Source organism: Nomascus leucogenys, chromosome 7b (assembly GCF_006542625.1).
Source record: "Nomascus leucogenys isolate Asia chromosome 7b, Asia_NLE_v1, whole genome shotgun sequence".
NCBI lineage: Eukaryota > Metazoa > Chordata > Mammalia > Primates > Hylobatidae > Nomascus > Nomascus leucogenys.
Window position 1 is genome coordinate 54,108,446 of NC_044387.1, and position 25,575 is coordinate 54,134,020.

At 46.7% G+C, this 25,575-nt stretch overlaps 1 long non-coding RNA gene across 1 annotated transcript; it reads left to right on the forward strand.

Moving 5' to 3' along the window:
- Positions 1-5,184: 5,184 nt before the first annotated feature.
- Positions 5,185-22,488, forward strand: LOC105740086. Its single transcript, XR_001116100.1, has 3 exons — positions 5,185-5,324; positions 8,467-8,656; positions 22,254-22,488. It is a non-coding gene; the product is annotated as an uncharacterized LOC105740086 (long non-coding RNA).
- The last annotated feature ends 3,087 nt before the right edge of the window (positions 22,489-25,575 follow it).

The window sequence follows — 25,575 nt, forward strand, 5'->3', positions numbered from 1 at the left end:
GTGGCCAAGACCAAGAGGTAGAGAAGGGGAGAGATGAGTGCACTTGAAATCATTTTTGGAGTGGAGCTGCCAGGACTTGATGAATTGGACATTGGATGTGACAAGGAGGGAGGAATAAAGGTTGGGTCGTTTGAGTGAAGGTTGAATTGTTTTAGGTCTGAGCACCTATTTGCATGATGGTGCCCGTTCCTGAAATGAGGACTGGAGGTGGTACCAGGTTAGAGAAAGAGTGGCATAGGATCTAGATTTTGGTGAGGGGTTGTGAAGCTTGAGATGCCATTAGTTTCCAAATGGAGAGGTCAAGGGAGCAGGTGAATATGTGAGTCTGACCTCTTTTGGGAGAGAGGTCAGGCTGGAATGAGAAAATATGAAGGCATCCTAAGGATGGGCTTAAGCCATGAGGTCACCAAGAACCAAGGACAGATAAGTACAAGAGAACATCTGCAGCTGAGTCCTGAAGCCTGCAACGTTTAGGCATTGGGGGAAGGAGAAGCACCCAGTAGTGGACATCCAGAAGGAGATTTCACTGACATTGGAGGAAACCAAGAGCATGTGGTGTCCTTGGAGAGAACATCAACCCACAAAGGTGAAGCCATCAGTGGTATCAAATACAGCGGAAAGGTCAAGATGAACAATGGACTCTGACTACTGGCTTTGGAAACATGATGGTCTTCGGCCACCTGGACATCAAAAGTTCTGAATTCTTGGACTGCACTTTGACATTTTTTCATCAACCTCCCTGTAAGACATTTCAAGAATCAATGGTGTCAAAATTGCTTAATTTCTTGGAGACCTGTTTTTGAAGAGCATCCTCTACTGCATGACAACTGCCTTGGTATGAGCACCTAGGAGATATTGCTTCCAGGGCAATACCAAGGAAATCTGCTTCTTTTGAATAACTGACTATATTTTCCATCTTCAAACACATAGATTCCTATTCCCTTCTTTGCTTTGGCCACCAGTTGCTTAGCGACTGCATCCGGACAGTGTATTATTTTGTGTGCCAAACTCATTCTTGGTTCCATCCTATTTTTTACTCTTATTTTCCCTTTGCCCTGGTTACCTTCTCTATTTTATTTTAATCCTCTTGTAATGTGCACTTTTCTCTCTAACGTGTATTTCTGGTGTGTAATCACTGTAAATTTCTTTGGAACCATATGGGGGCAAATAGTGTGACAAATGCCAAATGTTATGACTGTTAGGTAGATACCCCTGAGCCTTGATTAAGAACCCGCATGCATCCTGATGGGGAGAAAAGAGACGTGGGCATGAAGCCAGGAGGTATTTATTCTAGTTCAGGCTCTGTCCCTAAATAGCTGGGTGACCCTGGCAAATCTAGTCCCCTCTCTGAATCTCAGCTACTTCCATTATCACACACAGGGGTTATACTAGCTTGGGATTAGCAAACAAGAGGCGCCCATGCACTGACCGTCACCTAGTTCCATATCGGACATCACTTATCAATTAGGCACTCTTTGGCACTGGGCTTAAACAAGACATCAGAATCCTTCTTAACACTGTACCTCAGGCCACGGCTACCAGTTAATGGGAGTCGGCGTGCTAAAGGAGGCCTGTTTGCACTGTGGGACTAAGTAACATTTCCATGTGAGATTGTTGCTGATGAACTAGAACCCTAGTACCATCTGTAGTGGCTGGCATTCTATTGTCCGCACGACAGCATTTCAAAGCAGAGGGGATGGAAAGGCATTGTGGGAAGGCTCTATAATATATAAAATTATAAGGTATACCATACATATCCTAGCATTTGCCATTGGATATATGAATATATCCTTAAGTATATCCATAGAGGGTATGGTCAGACCATACCCTCTGTTTACTTAGGCTGAGCGTTTGGGACCTCAGGTTGTACAGGCTCACTGAATGCTAAATCTCAGATATACAGGCTCACTGAATGCCTTCTGTTGAAATAAGCAAACTCATGTAGTTTCCATGATCACTAAAATGTGTTGTTTTTTGTTTTTTCTTTCCAAATAGAAATAAAGACATAATCCAACATTTCTGTTTAAATCACCCTTCACATGTCTGGGAAAAAAGGGGGAAAAAAAAAACCTTTTCTTAATAGAGAAACTGGGAGACTAACTTTTAATTAATTAATTGATGTTCAAAAAATTCCCCGTTGCCTAGTGTAATTGAGTGTATCTATGTCTATGTTCTTTGAGATTCACAGAGCCGTAACTATGTGACTCACACAGTGCTAAGACCTCCCTAATTAATTACTTCCTTTAACCCTTTGAGGTGGCTAATTTTATTATTCCCATTTTAGCACTGAGAAAATTGAGGCTCAGAGAGTGACCAGATCAAAGTGCTTTCAAAAGCCATCTTCAAAGATATCTCCTCTATAACAAAATCCTCACCAAAAACTTAGAAGAATTCTGGCTTTCTATCCTCGTTTTTGAAACCTCAATGAGAAATTAACGGCTTCAATAGAGATTCTGTGCACAGGGTTTTATCTCAGAAAGAGGGTGATATTTTCTACATTTTCCCATTTCCCCATTGAATCCCCCTTCAACCTGAGAGCTAGGCATGGTTGTGATACCCCTTTTACAGATGAGAATGAAAAGGCTTTGAAAGTGGTGCCTTGCCAAAGCTTATAGATTTGAACCCATGCGTGACTCCAGATCCCCTTCTCCAGGATAAACTGCCTTTCAGGACGAACTGTCTTTCTTAGGACTAAGCGCAGGCATATATTACTTCTTTGCAGAAATGAAAATGAAGGAACAAGATGATGATGGGGATTTCCAAATGTGGATCCTTTATTCAGATGCCAGGTTGCTGGGGGAGGAGGGAGGAGATTTGGCCATCAAGAAAGACTTGGTGTCAGACGGCTGTTTGCATATGGTGATCTTGGTTTCTTGTAGCCGGTGACAAGTGGGTTACCAGGTTCTGCGGGCAGAAATATATTTTAGGAATCACTCTGGCCCAGGCACTATGGACAATAAATATTTCCTGAATAAATGATGGTTGAATAAGTTACTGAATAAATGAATGACAGCCCTGCTTGTTATCACCCCAGCAAACGTCCGACATCTTGCATCTTTCAAAAACCCATTTACAACGCCGAGCCCTGGACGCCTTGCCTGCTCTGCCCCCAGATTCCAGAGGCAGCCACCCTCTCTCCCATCTCTGTTTGGGGAGCCGCATCCAGGAGATTTGCTGCAGCAGCAGGAACCGGCTGACAACACAATTCTTCCTGTTTCCAGGGAAAGCCTTTATTTTGCTTTGTTCTGCACTTGAAGGGAGCATGCACAAGGCTGCCAGAACAGCTCAGCTACTTTAGGCTGTGCTGTTTGGAACGAGGGATGTTAAGCAGAAAGGCCCAGGCTGATGGGGGACTGGGAGGCTGCCTTCCAGCCCATCCCTGCTGCTTGACCTTGGATGCACCATTGGTGGTGGAACATAGGTTCAACTATCTTTAAAATCAAGGCTGGGCCGGCGCGGTGGCTCACGCCTGGAATCCCAGGACTTTGGGAGGCGGAGGCGGGCGGATCACCTGAGGTTGGGAGTCCAAGTCCAGCTTGGCCAACATGGTGAAACCCTGCCTCTACCGAAAATACAAAAATTAGCTGGGCGTGGTGGTGCATGCCTGTAGTCCCAGCTATTCGGGAGGTGAAGGCAGGAGAATCACGTGAATCAGGGAGGCGGAGGTTGTAGTGAGCCGAGATTGTGCCACTGGGCGATAGCGTGAGACTCTGTCTCAAAAAAAAAAAAAAAGAAAATCAAGGGCCTGGCATGGTGGGTCATGCCTATAATCCCAACACTTTGAGAGGCCCAGACAAGGAGGATCGCTTGAGGCCAGGAGTTTGAGACCAGCCTCAGCAACATAGTGAGACCTGTGTCTCTATAAAATTTTTTTTAAAAAATTAGCCAGGCATGGTGGCACATGCTTGTAGTCCCAGCTACTCAGGAGGCCAAAGCAGGAGGATTATCTGAAGCCAGGAATTTGATACCAGCCTGAGAAACAAAGCTCTCTGCAAAAAATATTTTAAAAATATTAGCTGGGCATGGTGGCATGTGTGCACCTATAGTACTCAGGAGGCTGAGGCTGGAGGATTGTTCGAGCCCAGGAATTCAAGGCTGCTGTGAACTGTGATTATACCGCTGCACCCTAGCCTGGGTGACAGAGCAAGACCCTGTCTTTAAAAAAAAACAAGCAGGCTGGAAGAGATGCTCCCAGAGTCTTTTCTAGGTCAATGACATACCTTCATTTAGGTGGTAGGCACACCAACGGTGCCTTGCAGGGAGCAGCAGCTGAATACATCCTTGCTGTTCTGATTTCAAAAAACATCAATCCCTCCCTCCCTCCCTGCTCCTTCCCTCCCTCCCTTCCTCCCTCCCTTCCTTCCTTCCTTCCTTCCTTCCTTCCTTCCTTCCTTCCTTCCTTCCTTCTTTCCTTCCTTCCTTCCTCTCTCCCTTTCCTTCCTGTCTTTCTCTCTTTCCTTCCTGTCTTTCTCCTCTCTCTCCTTCCCTCCTTTCTCTCCCTCCCTCCCTCCTTTCTCTCCCTCCCTCCCTCCTTTCCCTCCCTCCCTCCCTCTTTCTTTCTTTCTTTCTTTCTTCCTTCCTTCCTTCCTTCCTTCCTTCCTTCCTTTCCTTCTTTCTTTCTTTCTTTCTTTCTTTCTTTCTTTCTTTCTTTCTTTCTTTTTCTTTCTTTCTTTCTTTTTTTTTCTTTCTTTCTTTCTTTTTCTTCTCTGTCTCTCTCTCTCCCTCCCTCCCTCCCTTTCTTTCTTTCCTTTTCCACCTAGGCTGGAGTGCAGTGGGCGTGTTCTCGGCTCACCACAAACTCCTTCTCCCCGGTTCCAGCAATTCTCCCGCCTTAGCCTCCTGTTTGTTTTAATAAAGATAGGGTTGCACCTTGTTGGCCAGGCTGGTCTGAACTCCTGACCTCAGGTGATCTGCCTCCCTCGGCCTCCCAAAGTGATGGGATTGCAGGCAAGAGCCACCGCGCTGGCTCTTGCTCCTTTCCTGAGCGGCTATTTTGAGAGCGATGGAGGGGAGAGGGTATTAGATCCCTGACCTTGAGGTCGGGGAGGGGAGGGTGATGCTAAGTAGTGGAGGAAAGACTTGAAGATAATGAGAAATTGCATCAACTTTACGCAGGCTGTTTCTGGGTCTAGAAGCAAGCAAAAATAAGGCGGGAGGGGGTGGGGGGAAGAAAAAGAGGCATTTATTTTGGAGCCATATCGGAAGCACAAGTGTCAGGGGCTGAAAGGCCACCTTCTCCTGCGGGCTAACGGTGTGGGCGACAGCCCGCACATTGAAATGAGGGAGCGATTAGACCGCGCTTGCTTCTGAAGACGGATTTCTTGGTAGGGGGAGCGGGCTGGGGGGCTGGGCCGGTGTAAAGGGGACGGCAACATTAGGCTTTGGCAAGTTAATTAGGGTTCAGGAGTCCAGCGAGCGAGCAGGGGGAGAGGCTGGATTTGCATAAAGCCCATTTACATAATGTTCTTCACAAATTGTGCAGCCAGAAGGCAGGGAGGGGGTGGGGAGGGAAAGGGCTGGGGAGGGGGAGGTGGTTAGACGCCCGAGGCAGCCGCCGCCAAAGGGGGAAGGGCGAGGCCCGAGATGGGACCCGCTCCTTCTTCGCCACTCTCTCCACCTCTGCCCTCCTCTGTCTGCACCAGGGCCACCCCTGCCTATCTCGGCCCCCACCTCCATTCTGGGCCGGACCCCACACTGCCCCCACCATAGGGCCGGCCCAGAGCAGGCAGATTTCTAAACCGCCTCTATGGCCACGGGTCTCCCTTGCTTTAACCCTTTCTGGGACTCCTGGCTGTACTCAGGGTCAAGTCCCGGCTCCCTAGCCAACCTATGTGACTCCTCGTGGTGGTCTTGCCCCTTTCACCCTCCTGACCTGGCTTCCTTCTAGTCCCCTCTTCCTAGCTAAGCTCAGTCCCACTGAAAAGCTCGTGTCCCTGGACTCCTTTGGCTCTCACAAGCCTCCTCCGCTCCTGTCTTGTCACCTGTCCTGGAATGTCCCTACCACAAAAGCTAGCTTCTTTGTGGCAACCTCACCTCCTGCTGCACCAAATACTCTGCTCTTGGGGCATTTTCTGAAGTCCCCATAACTTCCTCAAGTGGACTGCTAGCCCCCTTTTGTGCGACCAGGGAACCTTCACCCACCTGTATTCCAGAACTTACCACGCTGTATAGTAACCGCACTGGGGAAGGTCTCTTTCCCCACTGGGCTGTGACTCCTCCAGAAAGGAACTTGCCTGATGCAAACAGTAGATGCCCAAAACTGTTGATTGAATGAATGAAATATGTCATCTCAGCCAGAGATTGAGACCAGGTTTCAGTCTGCCCGAAATGAGCCCGACCAGCTCTCTGATTTCTCTGGGGTCCTGTCTACACCTTCTTTCCTTATTGGGTTCCTCAGCCTGTCCTGTGTTAGTAGCTGCAGAGGATGAAGAAGCTGTGGTGACCTCTGAGCCGAATTCTCCACTGAGGGAAGCAGGCTAAGGCAGGCAAAAGGGCAAAAGGCAACCCAGGCTGGGCACACAGCATGTGCAAAGGCCTGGTGGTCGGAAAGTGCATGGAATGTTTGGAACGTGGAAGAGGATCGAGTGGGTTAAAGCCAGAGATGAAAGATGGAAAATATGGCGAGGCTCCAATCTAAGCTTAAGAGGCTGAAAAAATTCTGGTAGATTTTTGTGAGCCTCTGAAGCTTTGTGATCGAGGAGAAGAAAGAAGAAAGTTGCATCCACTGAGCACCTACTGCGTGCCACTGAACAGGTGATGTAATTCAATGGCCAAGAACAGTAGGGATTATTCTCCCTGTAATTACCAGTGTGGAGGATGCCGAGCCTGCTGGAGTCACTTGCCTGAAACCTCACAGCTGCAAAATGGTCAAGCAGGGCTTTGGACCCCTGGTTTCCAAATCCTGCGCTGCCTTCTGAATTCAATGTATTTGTGTTTTAGAAAAGCATATAGAATAGAAGGGAAATAGAAGAGAGAAAGAGGCAGAGAGAAAGACAGTTGGGAGGAGGCAAGCAGTCATTTAGAAAGAGAGAAAAATGGAAAGAGAGAAGAGAGGAGAAAGATGGGAGAAGAAAGGGAGAGAAGAGAGGAGAAAGATGGGAGAAGAAAGGGAGAGAAAAGAGGAGAGGGAAGAAAGGGATAAAGAAAGAGAGGAGAGGGAAGAAAGGGATAAACAAAGAGAGGAGAGAGAAAAGGGAAAGAGAGAAGAGAGAGGAAAAAGAAAGAAAGGAGAAGAAAGAGAGAAAAAGAAAAGATCATGTCCTTTGCAGGAACGTGGATGGAGCTGGAGGCCATTATCCTTAGCAAACTAACACCGGAATGGAAAACTAAATACTGCATATTCTCATTTATAAGTGGGAGCCAAATGACAAAAATACATGGACACATAGAGGGGAACAACACGCACTGGAGCTTATCGGAGGGTTGAGGATGGGAGGAGGGAGAGGATCAGGAAAAATAACTAATGGGTTGTGGGCTTCATACCTGGGTGATAAAATAATCTGTACAACAAATCCCCGCGACAGAGGTGTACCTCTATAGTAAAACTGCACATGTACCACTGAACTTAGAGTAAAACTTAAAAAACAAAGAAAGACAAGAGCAGAAGGGAAAAGAGAGACAGAAGAGAGGGGAGAGAAGAAAGAGGAGAAAAAGAAAGTGAGAGAGGGGAGGGGAGAGGAAGAGAGGGGAGAAAGAAGAGAAGGGAGAGAGAAGGAGAGAGAAAAGAGGAGTGAGGGAAAGAGAGGAGAGAGGAGAGAGAGGAAGAGAGGAGGAAGTGGAGGAGAGAAGGCTGGGAGGAAAGAGAGGAGACTCAGGTGTCAGTCACCCTGCAGGGCGGCAGGGATGCTCCCGCTCCTAGACAGAGCTGTCCAATAGAACTTTCTGTGATCTCTAATCTGCCCTCCAAATCAAGTGCTCAGTAGACTCGGGTAGCTACTGAGCACTTGAAAAGTGGTTAGCGCAACTGAGAAGCTGAATTTTTGTTGTATTTAGATTTATATTAAATGCTCACATAAAGGTAGCGGCTACAGTGTTGGACGGTGCAGCTTTAAGAGTAGTCCTTTTTTCCTTCAAGGTCCTGGCTTGAATTTTCTCTGGGTCCTTCTCGGCCTCCCCTTCTGTGACTCTGTTCTGAACCACACATCCCTGATGTTTCCTTCCCTCATATTCCTGGACATCCCACCCACACCGAGGTTTAATTTTAGCTGATTCTCTCTCAAGGACAAAGTATATATTTTTATTTTAATTTATGTCGCCTGAACCATTTCCAAGTTTTACTTTTAGAACCTGTCAATATTAGTGACATGTGGCATTTTAGGTACTTTTCTGCTGGTGGGGCCTAAATTTATTGTCATTTTATGTCACTCGGCAAAATGCACAAAATGCCAGAAGTGTTATAAACAGAGACGATTTATGTTCGGGTTGGGGTGAGGTTAAGAGAATGAATATAATCAATTTTTTTTTCAGAGACTTTTATGTGAGTGTGAGGGCCAGCAGGTGCACATTTGAAGCTCACTGGGAAGTGTTTTCCAAGCAACAGGAGACAGCAGATGCAGACGGGGTCCAATTACTGCTGCTCACAGCTGATCACGCCATGCACTTGTGTGCGGATACCTGGCTCCTGGTCTCAGGTCCCTAGTATGGGTCTATGCACACTGTAGGCGCTCAGTTAAAGCTTGTGGAAGAAGGGATGGAGAAAGGGCAGGAGACCTAAGTGGGAATTCTAAAGACCCCTCTGTTCAACCCCCGTCAGAGTGATCTTTCCGGACCTTGTCACTTAACTGCTCAAAACCTTTCAATGGCTCCCTAGTACCCCTGTGTTCTGACTTACAGGGTCCTGCAAGATCTGCACCTGAGGGTGTCTCTAAGGGACTTGGAATGCTCTGAAACTTTCATATCTTTGCTCCTTGCCTTCCCGTGAGCTCCTCCTGTTCTTGGGAGTGCTCCCTCCTCTTTCTTGGCCCTTCTTCAGTAACCAACTCAAACTCGAACTCCTCTGTCCTTGCACCCTTTGCCTTTTATCCCTCCAATGAGAGTTTGGTGTTTCCTGTTGGTACCTTATACAAGGTCATCCCTGGGTACCCATGAAGGACTGGTTCCAGGATACCAAAATCCACGAATCCTCAAGTCACTGATACAAAACGACATAGTATTTGCATATAACCTACACAATCCACCTGTATGCTTTAAATCATTTCTAGATTACTTATAATACCTAATATAATGTAAATGCTATGTAAATACTTGTTATACTCTATTGTTTAGGGAATAATGACAAGAAAAGAAGTCTGTACATGTTCAGTACAACCATTCTTTTTTTTTTTTTTTTTTTTTTGAGACAGCGTCTGTCTCTGTCACTCAGGCTGGGGTTCAGTGGCTCCGTTATAGCTCACTACATCCTCCACCTCCTGGGCTCAAGGGGTTCTCCCATTCAGCCTCCTGAGTTGCTAGAACTGTAGGCATGCACCACCACACCTAGCTTATTTTTTGATTTTTTGGAGAGGCAGGATCTTGCTTTGTTGCCTAGGCTGATCTCAAATTCCTGAGCTCAAGCAATTCTCCTGCTTCGACCTCCCAAAGTGCTGGGATTATAGGTGTGAGCCACTGTGCCTGGCTGAAAATACTTATTGTGTTACATCTTCTTATGTTACATTGAGTGGGTAAGTGAGTGAGAATCCTTAAATATAACAGAGAAACAGAAACCTAAGGGCCTGTAGATTGTTGCCTTACAAGATTCAGGTGAATTGCTTTTTGACTCTTCCAATAAGCTCTCAAGTATAGTTTAAAAAAAAATTTTTTTTTTAACAGAGGTGGTGTCTCACTATGTTAGGCCGGGCTGGTCTCCAACTCCTGGCCTCAAGTGATCCTCCCCATCCAGCCTCCCAAAGTGCTGGGATTACAGGCATGATCTACTGCGCCTGGCCTGCAACCATCCTTTTTTTCCCCTGATTATTTTCAATGTGTTGTTGGTTGAATCCACAAATGCAGAATCCAAGAATATGGAGGGCCAACTGTATGTCTGCATTACAGGGCTCCACATGTTGCCTTGCTTGCTTCCCTGTTGCCACCAGAAGATCACGCACCACTGGGTGGCATGGTCTGGAGAGTCCTATTCATCTTCATCCTGGGCCTGAACAGAGAAACTGACAAATGAAAGATAATTGAATGACATAATGAATGGGTGCAAATTGGGTTGGTCCCTCACCATCTCCACTTCTTATCCATGTTGGATCTGCTAAGTCAATTACCACCATCACCTACTCACTTTCCCACTTCCAAACCTTATAACTGTTATCTTTTCCTCCATTCTCCTTGTCCTTATGAGTTTATGCCTTTAAAACAAATCCTTTATTATAATAGTATTGTCTTTTCGGGAAGGAAATATATTAGAGGAGTGTGTTCAATCCACCATCTTCCCTGGAAGTCAGTAACAAATGAAAGGAAATTTATCTGATAGACTGTGGGCAAGTCACTTCTCTCCCTACAGCCTCTGATTCTTCACCTGTGGCATGAGGAAGTTGGGCTGGATGAGTTCTAGGGTCCAGCCAAAGTCTGCGAGGGAGTCAGAGCTGGATTGGATGTGCCTAGTGGGCCACAGACATGGATTTTACATAACAGCAGTCACTCTCTGGGATCCCTACTCCGGCCAGTGCTCCCCTTGGACTGCTAATCCTCTTTCCACACATTCAGTTTCTGACTCCCAAACTCTGAGGACGATGGCAGGTTCTGAGGTCCCTCCCACCTTGTACAACTCACAGTGACAGTAACTGTCTCAGTCTGTTCAGGCTGCTTATAACAAAGGAGCATGGACTGGGTGGCTCATAAACAACAGGAATTTATTTCTCACAGTTCTGGAGGCTGAAAGTCCTACAACAGGGCCAGCAGAATTGATTCTGGTGGGGGTGATGGGGGTTTTCTTCCAGGTCGCAGACTACCAACTTCTTGCTGTATCCTCACATGGTGGAAAGGGTGCTGGGGCGCCCCATGTGGTTTCTTCAATGAGGGCACTAATTCTATTCATGAGGGCTCCACCCTCATGACCTAATCACCCCCACTGGTCCCACCTGCTAAGAGCATCATGCTGGGGGTAAGGATTTCAATATATGATTTTTGGGAGAACACATTCAGTTCATAGCAGTGACTGACACTTGTCCAGTTCAGTGGCTTACTCAGAGACCTCATCTTGACCTAATGCTTGTGCCAACCTGGTGAGAAATCTGGAATCCCATTCCACAGATTAGAAATCTGAGGTTTAGAGAGGGGAAGGGACTCATCTAAGGCCACAGAGCAAGTCAGTAAGGACCCAAGGTGGCAGTCGTGGTCCAACTGACCTACATTCCTGGAGTGTCCAGTATCCTGCCCATGGTGACTGCTCAGCTAACATCTGTTTGGAATGAAAGGTGACTACACTTGAGTTGGGGTAGTCAGGATCATGGCGACAGCCATGAGGGCAAGAAACAGCATTTTAAAAAGCATTTACTTAGTGTGACATTTTCAGAGCTATTCCGTGCCACAGCATGGTTTGGTACTTCTTCATTCTTTATGGCTGAATGATACTCCATTGTATACCACATTTTGCTTATCCATCTGCTAATGGGCATTTGAGTTGTTTTCACCTTTTGGCTATTGTGAACAATGCTGCTGTGAATATTCATGTGCAGGTACATGTCTGACTCTAAGTGAAAGAAGCTCAACACAAAAGGTCACATACTATATACGATTCTATTTGTATGAAATATCTAGAATAGGTAAATCCATAGAGACAGAAAGTAGATTAGTGGTTGCTGGAGCTGGGAGATCAAGTGAAAAGGGAATGGCAGCCAGGCGCAGTGGCTCACTCCTGTAATCCCAGCACTTTGGGAGGCCGAGGCGGGTGGATCACAAGGTCAGGAGATTGGGATCATCCTGGCCAACATGGTGAAACCCCATCTCTACTGAAAAATACAAAAAAATTAGCTGGGCGTGGGCGTGGTTGTGTGTGCCTGTAGTCCCAGCTACTCAGGAGGCTGAGGCAGGAGAATGGCGTGAACCCGGGAGGCGGAGCTTGCAGTGAGCCAAGGTCGTGCCACTGCATTCCAGCCTGGCAACAGAGTGAGACTCTGTCTCAAAAAAAAAAAAAAAGGGGAAAGGCTACTGACGGTATGAGGTGTTCTTTGGAGGTAATGACAATGTTTTGGAACTAGACAGAGCTATGGTTGCACAACACTGTGAGTGAACTAATGCTATTGAATTGGATACTTTAAAGTTGTTAATCTGATGTAATGTGAATTTCACCTCAATCAAACAATGAATGACTTAAGACTTCTCTCCAGTAACATTCAACAAAGCCTTCTGTGTGTCTAGTAAGTGTTTGGTTCTCCAGTTTAAAACACATAGCACACACTTGGGAAACATTTGTGATATCAGTTCACCAGTGGGCAAGTTGATGGTTTCTGTCTTTAGCCTTGATACTCCCAGTCAAGTTCCCAGATCGGTGGCTCGGCATCCCCAGGAGCTGGTTAGAAATACAGAATTGTTGGCAACCCCAAACCCAGACCTACTGAATCTCTGCTGTATGGCATGCGTTTGCCTCTGCAAACCACTTTCCTGCTATCCTTGTCTAATCACTGAAGAGAGAAACTGTGAGAGAGGGATTAAGGCTAAATCTCCCTGAAGTTTGTCCTCGATGAATAGATGTGCGGCTCACCTTCTCCCTCTCCCTCTCTCTCTCTCTTTTTTCCCTCTTTTTCTCTTTTCTCCCAGGTCACTCTCTTTCTGTCCCTCCCACCCTCTCCTCTCTCCCATACCTCTCCCATTCAGTAGAGTCCCTTCTCTCCTGCATTCTCTGAATTGATTTTTCTCACTCATCTTGGCAGGTTGGTAATCACCATTCTCAGCAGAAATTCCTTCCATTTCATTAAACCGGGTGAGAAATCCTGGGCAGCAGGGGGTGGGGTAGGGGCTGTGTTTCATTTCACTCCCATCTCTGTGTCAGGTGGGGGTAGAGGAATCTCCACACTGAGCATCCCACAGGAGGAAGGCCAGTGCTGGGAAGGGATGGAGACCCCTTGGTGGCTCTTTTCAGCTTCATGGTCCTGTGCTGCGGCTCATCCCAGCTCCCAGGACTCCTGCCTTTCTCTGTCCTCAACAATCGCTCACATTTGTGGGAATTCCAAGGCTGGCAGAACCTATTTCTATGCATTGCTCAGTTTAATCCTCACAACACTTCTGAGAGGTTGGCATTGTCACCTCCTTCGTGTTACAGGAGAAGAAAGTGAGGCTCAGAGATACTTGCAAGACACCTGGGAATGACAGCCGGTCTCCAGGCTCAGGCAAGGTTTTCCTGGACTATACCAGAGCCACATAATAAAAGGATCATGCTGCCCATCCACCTGCCAGCCATGGTGGGTTCTAGCAGAAAGAGCCCAACATTTGTGATCCTATGGACTTGGGGTCCAGTCCCAGCTCTGCCACTTGCTGGCCATGCCACTCTGGGCAAATTGCCCCATCTTTCTGGCCCTTCCTCTCCTTAGCTGTTCACACGGGATGGCGGGGGGGATGGGAGAGACCTGCCAGAGTACAACACCTAAGAACAAGGAATTCTGTAATGCAAACCAGCTGCAGAACCCAGGGAGGACCCACCATCTCTTGGAGGCACCATTTCCCTATTCTCAAAGCATATTTAGAAAAAACACCTACTTCCTGTGTTGTTGCAAGAATTGAGTGAACTATCACAGCTCTCATGCAGCTTTTAGCACATGCCTGGAACACGAACAAGCACTCGATAAATAAATACCCTGGATGGAAATAATATTATTATAGTTCAAGGATTTAAGATGCTTTCACAATGGCAGGTGGACCCTGAATTCGGAAATGGAAAATGTGAACGAAACGTGTGCTTAGAATTAAGGACATCATCCTGTGAATGGTGCCTGCCCCAAGTGAGGCACAAGGCGAAGCATTTTACAGACGTTTTCCTATTGAATCCCGATGAAGAGTCCTACAGGGTAGGGTGTAGTCTCCCCATTACATAGGCGAGAAAACTGAGGATTGAGGACATGAAGTTACTTCTTCTAACTCCTATAGTGTGTAAGAGGCAAAGCTGAAATCAACTGAGATCAGTCTGCTACCAAATCCAAGGTACAGATGAAAAAAACAAAAAATCAGATGTGAATATGTTTGCAAACTACATAGTTCTAGTCATGCGTGTAGGGTGAAAGATGGAGGCAAACATCGTCATCATCATCGCATTGTCATATCTATTAAACGCTAGATATCATCATCATATCTACTAAGCATTCACTGCTTATCACGTGCCAAACACTGGGCTAAGGGATTTACATGGATTAGCTCATTTAAGCTCTGCAACAACAACTCTGTTATAATCCTCATTTCACAGATAAGCAAACAGGCTCAGAGTGGGAAAGCAATTTACCCTAGGTCACACAGCCAGGAAGTGGTAAAGCTGGGTTCTGACTTCAGGGCTTACAGGCTCCAGAGTGGAGTCCTTAACCCTTCACCTGAAATTGGAAGCTGCTAATCTTGGCTACAGGGAGTTTAGCTGGCAGGACCCTCTCAGCCCTTGGGGACCTCCCTATCACCCCGTGCCCCAATCTGGGCTCCAAACCGGGAGTGGACTAGGCTCCCACCCATATCTCTGTGATCAGCCCATCTTCAGATCAGGCTGTCCCTCTCCTAGCCCGTCGGAGCTCCAGCCGGGGCCATGCTGTATGCAGATCACCCCATTAAAATTTCATGCGGATTCAAAAATTCAGTGTTGACTCCGGTGACGCAAATAAGTATGAAAATTCCGAGGAAGGCACACTGTTACTGAAATCAAATGGTTGAACGGCCACTAATGAGGCAGACAAGGAGCCTCGCTCACCCTCTGAGGATTGAGGAGAGACGAGAGGAGCAATCGCGCTACATTATTCATGCCCTCTTGTTTGAGTTTCAGATCTCAAGGAGGCTCTGGAAGGGGAAGGCAGAGAGGGCAGAGGCGGCGGGAGGAGGGGGTGGCAGCCTAGACAGGGCCCCACTCTGCCAGCTGCGGAAGGCCGGGTGACTAATTGACAACTACTCACTGATCCCCTTCCCTAGGGCGCCCCTCTTCCATCTCTCATTTTTAGCTCCGGCCCACAAGCACCTCCCTTGCACCTGCCATGGTGCCCAGATATCCCCCAGCAGTGGCTGTGTGAGTGTGAGATGCAGAGGAAGACGTGGCGGCTGGGCGGTCCTGGCTCTGTGTGATCTCGGGCAAGTGACTAAACCTCCCTGAACCTTGATTTTTTTGTTCCCCTTGTAAAATGGGAAAGCAGAAGGAGCGGCCCCTCTACCTAGTCTGGGGAGAGGTAGCAGTTCTGAGAGTCAAATGCCGCATTGCCATGCTTCTCAAGTTTGAACGCTCAGGTGAATCCCAGAGGAGCTTGTTGGGATACTGGTGCTGATTCAGTAAGGCTGGGGCAGGGCCTGAGATTCTGCATTCCAACCAGCTCCCGGGTGAGGCCCGTGTTGCTGGCTTGCAGCCCACCCTGTGAGCAGCGGGGCCGTACAGATAGGAAAGCACTTTATAGCGACCACTCGCTGGTCTAAGCCTCTCTGTGCATCAGCGTTACTGGGGAGTTTGTGAAAACGCAATGCCTTTCCACATCCCCCCACGGTCTGCTTTAACTGGTTAGGTCCAGGCACTTGTACTTTTTAATTCTCCCCCTGACACCCACCCACCATGGCTCTTATATGCAGCCAGACTTTTGTAGTTCTTGTTACTAATATGTCATTATTGTTAATGGCCCTCATAGTTTCTTTTTTCTTTTTCAAGACGGGGCTCACTCTGTTGCCCAGGCTAGAGTGCAGTGGTGCACTCAAGTGATTCTCCCACCTCACCCTCCCCAGTAGCTGGGACCACAGGCACATGCCACCATGCCTGGCTAATTAAAAAAATAATGTAGAGACGAGATCTTGCTGTGCTGCCCAGGCCAGTCTTGAACTCCTGAGTTCAAGTGATCTGCCCACCTTGGGCTCCCAAAGTGCTGGGATTACAGGTGTGAGCCACTGTGCCTGGCCCCCCCTTATATCTTGTGACCATTTTGCAAGCTTCCTTTTCTTCAACTCCTCTTAAACGTCAGTGCCACAATGCTTTCTCTCTTTTCCCCGAGCAAACCCGTTGCCAAGAAAGAGGCTGAAGAACCAATTGCTCCCACTCGGAGGAGGAAGGAATGCTTCACCCCCGGGAACTGACCTGTTTCCAGGGGATGTCACCTCCCTCCAGGTTCTAATGGTGCACTTCGGGTCCCACTATCTGAATAGTGCACCTGGGGCAAGTTTGCACCAGGGGTCACCTGGGCAGCTGCCCCCCTTCTCAGATTTCTAAGATTGAGGCCTGACCACACTGATAACACATTCTCTAGAAGGAGAAACCAGGTTTCAGACAAGCCATGGAGGTAAAACCAGCTCTAGAGAGAAGGAATTGATTTCCGCCAGAGAAACCTGCACAGAATGTACAATCCCATCGTTGTCCATGCACCCGGCATAACCAATAAACAGGTTCCCCAGTCTTCCCTGCATTTCCTAATTATTACTCGGCTATAAAAATCCCTTCTCCCTCCTGCCAACATTATCTTAGTAAACGTTATGAGCGCTCACGAGGTTAATGCAGGGCCGTAAATCCGCAGTGGGTCGAACAAGTGAGACTTGAGGAACTGTTCATAAATCTATGGGAACGGCTCCAGTTTGTTTATTTAATAAAATATCATTTCATAGAAATGCACAGGGCACTGTGGGGTTCACATCTCAGTGGGCACGCGTGGAGAGGGGTGGGTGGTGGAGGTCTGCCGAGGGTGGGGGTGTGTGTGCACGGGCGTGCAGGCCGACTTCCACGTGGCCTCTGCCTGGAATGGCAGGGCGCCGTGCCGTTTATTACTGCACCAGGCATTCTGAACTCAGTACCCGCTCCACTTAAGGCAGCCTGTTCTCTCAGAATTCTTTAATGGGCCTCGTCAATATTTGAAATGGTGCTACAAAGCCCAGGACACGTGTAATGCTGTTTGCACTACATGAACACCTCCTCGAGACAATCTTCTGGGATTTGTTAGGGGCTCTTACCCACATTGGGCTGTTAAATCAACAAGAAGTCAGGCTTCCCCACACGGCGTGGAATGAAATGCTAAAAGCATGGGCATTGGAGAAAACAGACATGCCTTCTAACACCAGATTTGCCACCTACTGGGAAGATGGCCTTGGCATTCACCTCTCTGGCCTCGATTCCCTTCTCTGTACCATGGAGATGATCATCTGTACTTTATGGAATACAGATGTGATATGCTGAGAGACTAGAGTGGAGCAGTAAGTTTGCTCTTTTTTTCTTTTTTTTCTTTTTTTGAGATGGAGTCTCGCTCTGTCACCCAGGCTGGAGTGCAGTGGCGAGATCTCGGCTCACTGCAACCTCTGCCTCCTGGGTTCAAGCAATTCTCCTGCCTCAGCCTCCTGAGTAGCTGGAACTACAGGTACACCACCACGCCTGGCTAATTTTTGTATTTTTAGTAAAGATGGGGTTTCACCATGTTGGCCAGACTGGTCTTGAACACCTGACCTCAGGTGATCTGCCCACCTTGGCCTCCCAAAGTGCTGGGATTACAGGCATGAGCCAACACACACAGCCTCCTTTCATTTCTCTCTCATTTACTTGTGAGTTTTCAGCATTGCAGTATGCCGAGATGACTTCGTAAGTTAGTTTTGGCTGAAGGTCATCTACAGAGCCCCCATTCTTTTCTTTGTAATTGTCTGGGCCCCGAACTCAAAAGGCAGTGGAATGGGATCAATGGAAACGGGAGATTCTGCAGAACTGGGGTGTGGCATTCCTGCCCATAGGGGTTTAGCATCCCTGAGTCACCCCATCATAGAGTGCTGTGAATCATGTTACTGAAGGAAATAGGCAGTGTGATCTAGTGGTGAGGACCATGGAGTTGGCAGCCCTGGGTTTGAGTTCTAATTCAAACACTTAACTATCTGAGCAGCCTCTGTGGCCAAGTAATTGAAGCCCTGGGTTCTTGGGAATTGGAGATCTTAATACCCACTTTTTCGGGCTCTGAGCATTCCCTGAGCTAATATGGGTAAAGTGTGTGCGTAGACATGGCACATCGTACAAACACAATAAACCAAGGACAGATGGAGAGTGGAGAAGGAAAACAAGAGGCAGAAGCAAGGGTGACTAACCTGTCCCAGTTTTCTCAGACCTGCTCCATTCTTAAAACAGGAAAGCCCTACATCCTGGGAACTCCCTTAGTCCTGGAAAAACTGGATGGTTGATTGCCTTTGCAGGAATGGACAAGTCAATGATTGAAGCACTCTTAACTCTGGGTTTAATTTGGCTACAGCTATTGATGATTTAATAACAGCTGGCTGATTATGGAGGCTTCATCTAAAAGACTCTAATTCCCCAAGGCTAATTGTTGAGCGTTTGATTAACCCAGTGGCTCTCATTAGAATCACCTGAAGAGCTTTCTAAACATACCAATGACTGAGCCTCACCCCTAACTAGGGTTTCTCTGCCTTGACGCTATTGATGTATTGGGCTGGATAATTTTTGTTGGGGCAGGTAGTGGGTAGTGGAACTGTTGTGTGCATTGTAGATGTTGAATAGCACCCTTGGATTCTATCCTGAAGATGCCAGGAGCCATGTCCCAGTCACACGACAACCAAAAATGTCTGCAGACATTGCTCAATGTCCCCTGAAGGGCAAAAATCACCCCCAATTGAGAACAACTGCTCCAGGCTAATTTAAGAATCTGGGGGCAGATTCTTAAGAATCTAAGAAATTAAGCTTTGGTGTTTCACATTAAGTTCCCTGCCCTCAGCTGACTATATATAGCATTTGGCTAAGACCAACCTCACTGCCAATGTGGATGATGCTGACATCCAAGAACTTTAGAAGGGGCTGGAGCTGACTTGGGGTTGGGTCCAGAATGACTATACAGAAGAGGCTGTGGGCAAAGACCTCACATGATAAGAGAGGTGCTGAATCCCTACTCTTTTTGTTTATGTATTTATTTATTTATTTTTGAGACGGAGTCTCGCTCTGTTGCCAGACTGGGGTGCAGTGGTGCAATCTCGGCTCACTGCAACCCTCTGCCTCCCGGTTTCAAGTGATTCTCCTGCCCCAGTCTCCCAAGTAGCTGGGACTTCAGGCGCATGCCACCATGCCTAGCTGATTTCTATATTTTTTTAGTAGAGACGAGGCTTCACCACGTTGGCCAGGATGGTTTTGATCTCTTGACCTTGTGATCCACCCTCCTCGGCCTCACAAAGTGCTGGAATTACAGGCATAAGCCACCGCACCTGGCCCTACTCTTAAATATTCCCTTTCCCCCACCTTGGTGTACAGCCCAAACCTCACCATTAGACAGGAGTTCTTGCAGAAAGTTCAGAGTGCTGTGTTTTGAGTTGTCCTCTTCTAAGTTCTTCTGGAAGGCAGATCATGACATTGCTTTTGGTCCCTGATGACCTCTTCAGGGTGGAGACAGTGCTGATCCTCAAGATGTTTTGACATGCTAAATCATTTGCTCCCCACAGCTCTCCTAGGTGAGGTGGATTTCTTTGCACGTTTTATGGAAAAATGATGTTCAGAGAGTTTTAAACAATTTTCTGAAGCTCACACAGCTGGTTGGCAGCACAGATTAAAACAAAACCCAGGACAATCACTAACTTCTAGTGACTGGCCCACTCTGACATGTTTCCTCCTATCCCTTAGACAGCCAAGTGCTGGCTGAGCACAGTGGGGATGGGAGTGGGACACGAATACCTTGGCCAAGAAGGAAACATTCATGGCTGCTTTCTTCACGCTAAGTCTTGCACTTATATTATCTCCTTGAATAGTCCCAATGTCCCGGGGCAGCAATGCCTATCATTCCCCCTTTTGGGGAGGAGAATTCTGAGGCCTAGACAAAGGAAGCAATTTGCCTAAAGTCATGCATCCATTATCAAGGGGAGGTGCCCTGATCTCAAAATCAGGTTGGGAGAAGAGCATTATAAATGGATTAATATTTTAAATTTCTCAGCTGTTAAATGAGAGGGATTCCTTATTTTTTATTTATTTATTTATTTATTTTTTATTTTTGCCAGTGCTCAGAATTATTTAACAGCTCTGAATGGAAGCATCCACCAGTTATATGTGTCTCTTTGGCATTGCTATGACTGAAAACATTAGACATTTTCTATGTTGATTGATCAGAGCTATCATCATCCCTCTGCTAACAAAGTCCTCCTTAATTGAGAGGTTTCAGCCTAGCTCGGCTCTGATTGGCTCACACCTTACAGGAAGCATCTAAAGGTCTTAGAGCCGAGACAGGAAGTGACTCTGTGTGAGGTCAGCATTTCTCTTCTTTTCTCCAAGGCCACCATAATCCATATGGAGTGAAGGATAGTCACAATGCCATTTTGAAAAGTGATTACAGGGATCATAATAGTACGAATGGGGAATGAGTTTTCCGACTGCCAGGAAAGGAAGCATTTTAGGATTGATTTCAGAAGAGAAATCCATCATTTTGATTTTAACTGTGGCGGTTAACACGATGTTCACTCTAATTTTAGAAACATTTTGAGACAGGAATAGGTTGTACTAGTCTTTGTCAGCCCATAGGTAACTTACATTTTCTGAGTCTAAAGTGGATACTAGCTAAAAGATTACGTTTAAAGAAAGTTCCCTTTTTTAGAATCGCACCAGAAATTTCTAGTGTAATGACAGCATTTCTTAACCCAAGTGGAACTGTGTGTGTGTTAAAATATCTGTGTTAATAACCAGCAGCCTTGGAAGTGAGAGGGAAGGGAAAAATGGGGCTAAAAGGAGCCAAATCCCACTTGCATGGCAGAGGAGACCTGGAAGATAAGATGGAGTTAATCAGTCTGAAATAATGGGTGGTGAGAATTCTGCCATTGAACCACCAATGTTCCCTAGTGTGAAATAATGGGAAAGTCACGGAGACTGAAACAGCACATGAAAAGCCACAGAGCATAAAATACCCAGCTATACTGGGGGTCCGGGAAAATTTCCAAGTGGTGGGAGCAAGAAGTATATGGCATGGGGAGGTCAAGAGATGTGATGAGTTGAGAAAGGTTTGGACACACTTATCCTACAGTTTGCTTTTTCCCTGACACCCAACAGAGGCAGGCTTTAACCCCCAACCCACCCTGTCTCCACGGACTGGCTTGGATGCCTGTCTTCCTGAGCTCCATCTTCACTGACTCCATGGAGGACAGAAAACTCATTACCATCAGAGGCTCACGCTAGATGTCCTGTGTGGACCTGTGACTATGTTAGGGTTTGTGTTAAAGGAGTATTAAGATTGCAGGTGAAATTAAGTCTGCACAGCGGTTGACCTTAAAATGGGGGAGATTATCCTGGATTATATGGATAAACCCAGTGGAGCCACAAGGGTCCTCAAAAGTGGAAGAGGGAGGCAGAAGAGAGAGAGAACCACGGAGATGGCAGCTTGAGGAGGACTCAGCCTGAAAATGCTGGCTTTGAAGATGGAGAAGGGGGCCAAGAGCTAAGGAATGAGGGCAGCCTCTAGAAGCTGGAAAAGGCAAGGGAACTGATTTTCCCTTGTTCTCCAGAGGAAGAACAGCCTTGCTGACACCTTCACTCCAGCCCAGTGAGACCCATTTCAGACCTCTGACCCTCAGAACTGTAATATAATAAGCTCCTAATACTTTTAAGTCACTTAATATATGCTAATTTGTTTCGGCAGCAATAGAAAAGTAATATAGGCCCTTAGTTCTTTAATCTAATAAATGGGTTTAATAACCATTTCTATTTTGTAGTGTATTGAAAATTGAATTAATGTACTACACCAAGTGTTTAGCACAGCCCTTGGCCAATGGTACCCTTTTTATTGATGCCACAGGTGGAATAACCACTGGTCCTCCTGGCTTAGTTCCCTGGTTGCTTTAATGTGAGACTAGAAGAAAGAGACCTAAATTAGGCATCTGACAGACCTGGGTTCAAGTCCAGGCTCTGCCTCTTTCTAATGGCCTTGGACTTGTTCCTACTCTGGAAGAAGTTTTCCAGTCTATATTATGGGTGTGGGAGGGATGATCTATCACATCCACCAGCAGTGAGCCTCCTGTGAGGATTCAGGGCGGGTGGGCTTTTGTAGCCCACTCAAGGCCCTCAGAGAGGTTTTCTGTAAACGTGGTACCTTGCACCAACTCCTTGGGAAGAGATTTTCTCAGGCTTCAGAGCTGAGGGTATTCACCCCTGACCCACTTGCTTCTCTCTCCAGGGAACGCTCATGTATTCCTGAGAAGTTGGCTGGAACCAAGGGAGCATTCAGAGACCACAGATCCAGTTGACTGGTCCCTGCTGACATCCAGTCCACGTTGTTGGCCACATCAGCTCCTCTTCAAACTCGTGATGCAAATCAACAGCCGAACATGTTGATATTTTTTGTTTCTCTCAGCTAAGTGGATCTCTGAGTCCTCCTGGTGCAGTGAAATGATTTGAGTTTTGCAGCCAAATAGAGTGAGGTTTAAATGGTGGCTAAGTGGCTCATGCCTGTAATCCCAGCACTTTGGGAGGCATAGGCGGCTGGATCACCTGAGGTCAGGAGTTCTAGAGCAGCCTGGACAACATGGTGAAATCCCGTCTCTACTAAAAATACAAAAATTAGCTGGACATGGTAATCCCAGCTACCTGGGAGGCTGAGGCAGGAGAATTGCTTGAACCTGGGAGGCAGAGGTTGCAGTGAGCCAAGATCATGCCACTGCACCCCAGCCTGGGTGACAGAGTGAGATTCCATCTCAATAAATAAATAAATAAATAAATAAATAAATAAATGGTGGCTAAGCCGCTTGCTTGTGAGCAAAATGGTTAGCCTGCATGAGCCTTGGTTTATCCACCTGATAAATGAAGATACTAACAGTCAACATTAGATAACCATAGAGCCTACCTCATAAGGCCATTACGAGAATTGAGATGTTAGTTCAAGTAAAATGGAGCTATCATTTGGATGACTGTCTCCTCCAAGACTCATGTTGAAATTTAGTCCCCAGTGTTGGAGGGTGGGCCTCATGAGAAGTGTTTGGATCATGGGGAAGATCCCTCATGAATAGGTCAATACCTTCCCTCGGGAGTGAGTGAGTTCTTACTCTACTAGCTCCTGCAAGGGCTGCTTGTTGAAAAAAGCTGGGTATCTCCCTCTGCCTCTTTTGTTTTCTGTCTCCATGTGGTCTGTATACACACCAGCTTCCCTTCACCTTCCACCATGAGTGGAAGCAGCCTGAGGCCCTCATCACATGCCCAGTCTTGAACTTCTCAGCTCTCAGAATTGTGATCCAAATAACTCTTTTCTTTATAAATTACCCAGCCTTTATAACAACACAAGATGGACTAAGATACTTATTATGACGCAGGAGAAATGAAGAAGTGTGGGAAGTATTACCTCGCTAGTAGGCGAAGGAGGGCACAATAATTACAGAAAAATTCCCATAGGAGGTTATACTTGAGCTGAACTTCAATGGGTGAAATGGATGTAAAAAGTTTAGCACAGTGCCTGATGTGAATTGTGTGCTCAGAAATTAAAAGGGAGAGAGGAAGAAATTGGGTTTTCTGAGGTTAGTGGGGGACCTAGGATCCCTCCTTGCCCCCTACTGAACCTGACCCACCCCAGTCCTCACCCTTCTTCTCTTCCTGCTTATTCCTCATGCCTCATCGCTGCATTCACTCTTTGTCCTGGCCCCTCACCCTGCATTCTACTGCTGGGGCAGCCAGCAGAGACAGACACGACAGGAGACAGGGAGAGGCAGAACTGGGAAGAGGGCTTGAAGAAGATTGATACTGGCATTGTTGTCATGGCAACACCAGGATGGGCTAGAGGCCCCACTGCTGGGATCAGCTCCTGTAGTTCTTCTCAGATTCTAGAGCCTTTGATGGTAGGCAAGAAGCTCAGATAGGGGCCCTGAGAAAAACAGCTGGGGCCTCAGGGTGACAGCTAGTGACAGGGCAGGCACTGGGACCTGGGATGCCCTTCTGACAACATCTACTGAATCCATGGGACCTTAGAGAAGACCTGTCCAAACCCCTCAATTGAGTCATGGGGAACTGAGCACTAAGGAGGAGAGTGGAGAGAACACATTTCCTGAGTACCTACTATGTACCTGGTACTTACTGCTAGCTTTTAATAACATGTCTCTTCACCAGACTATGTGATTTGCCAGAGCAGGGAGGCATCTTGAGTGAGGCTAGATGTAGAGACACCTGAGTCCAAATACTGACTCTGCCACTTATCCTCAGGATGGCAGTGCACGTGATCTCCCATCTCTGGGCCTCAGTTTCCTCATCTGCAGAATGAATAAAGTTGATGTTATATATTACTTTCCTTACAGAGTGGTTGAGATTTTGAATGATGTAATTTATGTAACATGCTTAGTGCATGCTTGGCAAAGCATAAATGTCATATATAATAATTAATATTACAAGCCTATCCAGAGAAAGAGAAATTTGCGTCTTGCTGGCTAAATAAAATAGACAGTGTTTGTATAGCTTTGGGAGAAGAAGGATCTAGTTTACTTCTTGAACCATCTGTTTTCACCCCTTTTCCTGCCTTACATTTTTATATGTATATATTTTTCTTTCTGTCTTAGAGAACAGAGCTCTATGGGCTCATGGGAGCACACTGGTCAGCAGTCAGAAAACATAGGTTAAAAATAATAATAGTTCTCATTTATTGAGAACTTGCAATGTGCCAGGCTTCTGGTTGCCCATTTGATATTACAACTATTTGATTTACAATAGCTCTTAGAGTTAAGTGCTCTTGTTATCCCATTTTGCAGGAGAGAAAACTGAGGCTCAGAGAGGTTGTATAAGTCATCCAAGGTCACACAGGGCTGGTAAGGGGCAGAGATGGGACCTCAGTTGCTGGTGGACTTTATTGTCGAGGATGGGGATGGGAAGGAGAGCACCTGTGCCGCTGACCTTGGTCTTGAAACATCGGTGGGCACTGAAGCTGAGCTGCTCTTTGGAATATTGGTTCTCCAATGATGATGCCCATCCTGCCTCCCCCAGAAATCTGAAAAGTGAGAGAAGAGAAAGTAGGGAAAGGGCATGAAAGGTGGGATGCAGAGAGACAGTGAGAGAGAGGATCAGAGTCTTCTAGAAGGATCCAGCTCCTGAACGATTGCTCTGGGGGAAAAAGGGGACTTGATTTGATATGTAGTTTGAGCAACACTGTTGCTAGGGAAAGTGGCTTTCTTCTCATTAGTTGGAAGAGAGACATTCAGTTTTCCCCCTTCTTGCCACACTAGTGGTTGGAAACCTGTTTTCTGTCTCTTGCAAATAGTGTCTCATTATTCCTACCTTACAGGTTGGTTTTGGGGAGTCCAGGAAAGAATATTGAAAAATCCAAGCCTGGTGCTCGTGCATGTGAGTGTTGAGTACACATCCTTTAGCCCTTCTCCTGGTCTTGTCAGTAGCCTCTGCCTATATTTGCTCAGGCCATGCTGATAATGTGTAGCCAGTCCCTGACCCAGAATGTGGGTTTCCGTGGGCAAAGGACATGAACAGACACTTCTCAAAAGAAGACATTTATGCAGCCAAAAAACACATGA